A 5,885-nucleotide genomic window follows, 5' to 3' on the forward strand; every position below is an offset into this window, starting at 1 on the left:
TAGAAGCTTGGTGTCGAATGAATTTGGCTCTTCGTAGGAAACCTTTTTTGTTCATTTGACACTAACAGGCCGAAACTGCAATGTATTTTCAAATATTTTCTTCCTTATAGCATCCACCAATATAATATAATATAATATTTAAGATACAATATTTGTATATATTAATTTAATTAATAATTAATTATATATACAAAAAAAAATTAGTGTGCATAAATATTACAAAGATTTCAAACCTAAAATTTAAAAAAATAAGTTTACAAAATTGACATCTATTAAAATTTAATAAAAACCTGCACAAAAAAATAAAATTAAAATTGAAAAAGATCAGTCAAGTCGCACAGTTGGCACACGTCTACTTCCACTGACAAACGTTCTTGCATGAGAAACACGTCCAGGATGCGGCTATCCTCCCTACAAATTGCACCATTGACTAAATTTCAAAAAAAAATGAAAAACACAATGAAATTTTTTGAAATTTTCATCATTTGATCTTCATGATTTGTATATTTTGTGATCAAAAACAACAAAATTTTTGAGAAAATTTCACTGTGTTTTTCTTGAATCTGAAAAAGAATCATGTTTAACTTTTTTAAATCTTTGGTACATTTTGCCTGGAGATTAGCCAGCGCCTAATATGTATGCATCACAGAACTTTTTTCTGTACAGCGGTGCTTTCTATCATGAAGAAGATATCATTGGAGAAATGTCATCTACTTTTGGAACTATATGCAAAACTGAGACACTTGCTCTCTGAACCTAAACTTCACTGATTTGTTCATCATAGATTAGAAATTCGTTACCCTGAAATCAATGTACGCCTGGCTTCTCCAGACAAGCACAGGCTGTTATTTCAATGGATTGTTATAAGAGGAAAGGAGTTACTTGGGAACTCGGCACAGAAATAGGGTTGCTGCCTATGTGCACAGTTGAATTCCAAATGCAAGAGGCGCGATGTGGGATGAAAAACTAATTAATCGGAGAGGCAAACTCATATGAGGTTGTTTATCTGGATTTCATCAACTCCTCTAAATGATTGTGTCTTTTCGAGAAAAGTTTAAGCTGAATCTTTATAATTTGGAATCAATTAATGCAATACATTTTCAGATGTATAAACAGGGAGGCTGTGCTACTTTGTTGCAGATATGATGGTTTAATGGTGTCACTAGGCAGAAGGAAATTCCATAAGGGAAACCAATATTTGTAGCCATCTGGAATAACAGCAACCAGAAGAATAATTGTTTTCGATTTCTGAAGATGGGCTTAAATAAATCACAAAGGGATTCAAAATTTCAAGGTACACCTTAAAGGCCAGCAACTTATAGGCTTCAAACACATGTTTTCTCTCTTTAAACGATGGAAACAGTTGTCGTCTCTGTTATCAATTCCTTGAATAACCATCTTGAAAACGAACGTGATGGCGGAATGGAAGTCACCGCAAACTAAAAGAATTATATTGTCCTTGCTATTGTATCAGTGGGCTGCTTCTATGGGCGACCACAAGGGTGAATTTTTGATATGGTCGCAGATCATACTTTCACTTCGTTTTGTGCTCCATACCATTCAGCACGAAATCTATAAGTTTACGCTGGACATGTACCCTGCTTCTTTCATTTGCATGGACTTTCGCGTGGATATTCTTTTGCCTAGGGGAGTGAGATATCTCCTGAGAGGAAAACAGATATTCTGTTGCTAACCTCAATCCAGCTGCATCCAGGCCTCTTTTTTAATTGCCTAACCTTCATCAATTTCCGCACATTTTCTGCATCATTCCACTTGCCTGCTGTTGCATGCATGTTTGATAAAAGCACATAATTTGTAGGATCTTCAGGGTCTGACTTAAGAAGGAATTCTGCAATTTGTTCTCCTAGTTGTGTGTTGTTATGGATTCTAGAAGCACTAAGCAAGGATCTCCACATAATAGGATCTGGTTCTATTGGCATTTTCTTGATAAAATCGTTTGCCTGAGCTAAGCACCCAGCACGGCCTAAGATCTCTACCATGCGGCAATAGTGCTCCAATTCAGGCATAATGTTATACTCGTTTATCATGCTATCAAAGTATCTAAAGCCGGCATCAATCAGGCCTGCATGGGAGCAGGCAGAGAGAACACCTACAAAGGTCAAATTGTCTGGTTTAGTGCCAGAATTTCGCAGTTGCTCAAAGAGTTCAAGCGCCTCCTTGCTACGCCAGTGCATTGCATACCCTACAATCATTGCATTCCAAGAAACCACATCTCTTGTACGGATCTTGTCAAACGCTTTACGAGCATCACCTAAGCTCCCACATTTGGCATACATGTCTACAAGAGCATTCCTCACCAAGAGATCAAATTGAAATCCTCTCCTGATGGCATCTTCATGAATCTCTTTACCGTGTCCTAGAGCTGCCAAGTTAGCACAAGCTGGGAGAACACTAGCATAGGTGATTGAATTCGGCACTGCATCTTTTAGTTGCATTTGTTGGAAAACATTCAGCGACTCAATATAACATCCATTTTGGGCATAGCCCGAGATCATTGCAGTCCACGCCACAATATTTTTTTCAGGCATTTCCTTAAAGAGTTCCCGGGCTTCATTGACCTTACCTTGCCGTGCAAATCCAGTAATCATAGCAGTCCAGGTGATAGCATTTCGTTTAGGGACCGTATGAAAAATCTCTAAGGCCTCGTCAAGTTTCCCACTTTCTGCGTATCCCACAATCAAGACACTGCAGGTTACTATATTTGGTTTGACACCCACCACTTGCATTTGCTCAATGAGCTTCAGTGCCTCGTCAAACTTTCCATTTTGTGCATATCCTGCAGTCATTACATTCCATGAAACCACATTTCGTTCAGGCATAGTATCAAAAACTTTACGCGCAAGGTCCATCTGCCCAAATTTCACATACATGTCTATAAGGGTACTCCCCACAAAGACATTAGACTGAAACCCACTTCTGATTATGTCTTCATGAATCCCGATACCATGTCCGAGAGAACCCAAGTAAGAACATACAGAGGCTAAGCTAGAGAAGGTATACTCGTCTGGCCGGATGCCTAACCTTCGCATCTGAGCAAACACACTCAAAGCTTCCTTACCATTCCCATGACGGAAATAAGCTGCAATCATAACATTGAACGAGATCACATTCCGAATAAGCATTTTGTCAAACACTTTGCGTGCTTCGTCAATACTACCACATTTGCCATACATTTCTATAAGCCCATTTTCCACAAAGACGTCGAATTGATATCCACTTCCCACTAATTCTTTATGAATTTCCTTGCCAATATCCAGTGCTTCCGAGCTAATACACGCAGAGAGAATACTGGCCAAAGTGATCAAATTTGGCTTCACAGCTGTAAGCTGCATTTGTCTAAAAAGCTCCAAAGCTTCATCACATAACCCATTCTGGGCATATCCTGAAATCAATGCAGTCCATGTAACAACATTTGGTTCCGGCATCTCCTGAAAGAGCTGCAACGCTTGATCCAAATATGCATCTTGCGCATATCCTGATATCATTGCAGTCCATGAAACTGCGTTTAGGTTGGGTATTTTATCAAACATTTGCCGTGCATCCTGGAGAGTACCGCACTTGACATACAATATAACAATTTTGGTTTGTAAGTAGACATGATGTATAAATCCTGTGAGAATAAGGTGGGCATGGAGTAGTTTTCCTTGTGGGAGGGCTCTGTGCTTTACACATCCCTGCAAAAAGGAGACATATGCGGTGAGTCTGTGAGAATATATCGAATGCATCGTCTTCGCCGTGGCGTACGGCCAACACCATTCTCAATAAAATCATTACTCATCTGAGAATCAAAATTGAAGCCTTGCAAAAGATTTCATTTCAATTCCAAGGCTGTAAGGCTTGATTCATAAGTTGTGGACAAAATGAGGGTGCTCGGGAATCTCCACACAAACTAGACTACCTAAAGATTTAAAAAAGTCCGACATCTTTTTTTCAGATTTTTCTTTAAAAAATTGTTGTTTTCGATCACAAAATATAGAGATCATCATAGATCAAATGTTGAAAATTTCAAAAAAAATCACTATGTTTTTTATTTTTTTAAATTTGGTCAACAGTGCATTTTGTAGGGAGGATAGCCTCTCAAAATGAGCACAGTATGATGCCGAAAAAACCAAAATTAACTCCTCTCTAAATGAAAAATGCCAAAAAAACAATTAATTGTATTTGGTAAAAACAACATTTGCTTGTTTCTTAGATTTCCTTTAATCATTTATTTCTATTATATTTATATCATAAAAATATAAATATTACAATTTTGCACCAATGTGAAAGAGTGTATGGGGTTCATTGCATCGTGTGTTGTTGCAATGGTGTTACTACAAAGGTGCGAACCCCACTAGTCATTGTGATTGCACAGTTGTGACTTGAGTATATCATGCTAGCAGATGTTACATGTAATTGAGTTGTGTTGTTGATTTTAATATTAATGATTAAGTTGTTGCAATGTTGTGATGTGAATATCAGGATTTAACTGTGTGATTTTTGAGTCAAACTCGATGACCCATGTTTCATGAGTAGTGATTCAACATGAATCCATCTCTCATGAGAATAAATGGAACACTTAGCACTCATTGGATCTAGGTGATGCTCACAAGGGTGAAGCACCGGGACTTCCCGGGAGGTCACCCATCCCAGTACTACTCCAGCCTAAGCGCGCTTAACTGTGGAGTTTCCTTCACAGTTAAACCCAAAGCTTGCAACCCCATTTGCAAAACCTTCACCAAGTGTTGTGCCTTATGAACCATTCATTAGAAAGCCCCTTAAGCTCATCAATTGATAAGTAGGAGATGATTTCCACAGCTAGTCAAATTGTGATGTGAATATCAGGATTTAACTGTGTGATTTTTGAGTCAAACTCGATGACCCATGTTTCATGAGTAGTGATTCAACATGAATCCATCTCTCATGAGAATAAATGGAACACTTAGCACTCATTGGATCTAGGTGATGCTCACAGGGGTGAAGCACCGGGACTTCCCGGGAGGTCACCCATCCCCGTACTACTCCAGCCTGAGCGCGCTTAACTGTGGAGTTTCCTTCACAGTTAAACCCAAAGCTTGCAACCCCATTTGCAAAACCTTCACCAAGTGTTGCAATGTTGTTCTTACTATCAAGGTTTGAATCTCATTAGGATGTTATTGTTAAATATTTAAATGGGGATGAGGTTTTTATTTGCGTCTCAGTATTTCATAGTTTCACGTCAAAAATGTTTACTCATAAAAAATGTGTATTATACACTAAGAATAGAGTCAATTTACATTGCAAGCTAGGGCATCAAAGCCCTAACCACTTGCTTTGTGTCTGTGTGTGGTATGTCAAGGGGGTGTTTCTCACAATGTAAGGTGTACGGCTTTGGATAGAGCTCAAGTTGCATGTTTTTTCACTACCCTATTTGGAAAGGTCTAATGAAAACACATCTCAGATGCATTGGAGGAGATTATTGGAAAGTCAGAGAGAATTCGTACAATCCTCCAACAAGTCTTGTTGTTGCTACCTTGATGAGAAGAAGAAAGTTGAATGAAACATCAAAGCTAAGGAAGCATTATTGAGGGCATTGTCTTATACAAAGTACACAAAAATTATGGAATTTGAGACTGCTAATGAGATCTAAATGAAGTTGGAGACCATGCATGAAGGTGATACCTATGTGAAGATGTCTAAGTTGCAAACCTGAAAGGAAAATATGAGTCCTTGATGATGAGTGAAGATGAGAATATTACTTCCTACTCTCAAAAGGTGATTGAACTTGTTTTCTGTATCAAATGTGTTGGTGGATAGATAGATGAATCTAATATTGTTGCTAAATTCTTGAGATCTTTACCTCCTACCTATAAACACAAGGTTGCAGCTATTGAAGAGATTAGAAC

General features: G+C 38.2%; 1 pseudogene across 1 annotated transcript; it reads right to left on the minus strand.

The window, feature by feature from the left end:
• Window positions 1-1,225: 1,225 nt before the first annotated feature.
• Window positions 1,226-3,936, minus strand: LOC149565162 (pentatricopeptide repeat-containing protein At2g13600 pseudogene; annotated as a pseudogene). The gene has a single exon (XR_016362008.1). The product of XR_016362008.1 is annotated as a pentatricopeptide repeat-containing protein At2g13600 pseudogene (transcript).
• Between the last annotated feature and the right edge of the window lie 1,949 nt (window positions 3,937-5,885).

This window comes from Cupressus sempervirens, chromosome 3 (assembly GCF_028749045.1).
Source record: "Cupressus sempervirens isolate cs-2001-9-10 chromosome 3, ASM2874904v1, whole genome shotgun sequence".
Classification (NCBI taxonomy): Eukaryota; Viridiplantae; Streptophyta; class Pinopsida; order Cupressales; family Cupressaceae; genus Cupressus; species Cupressus sempervirens.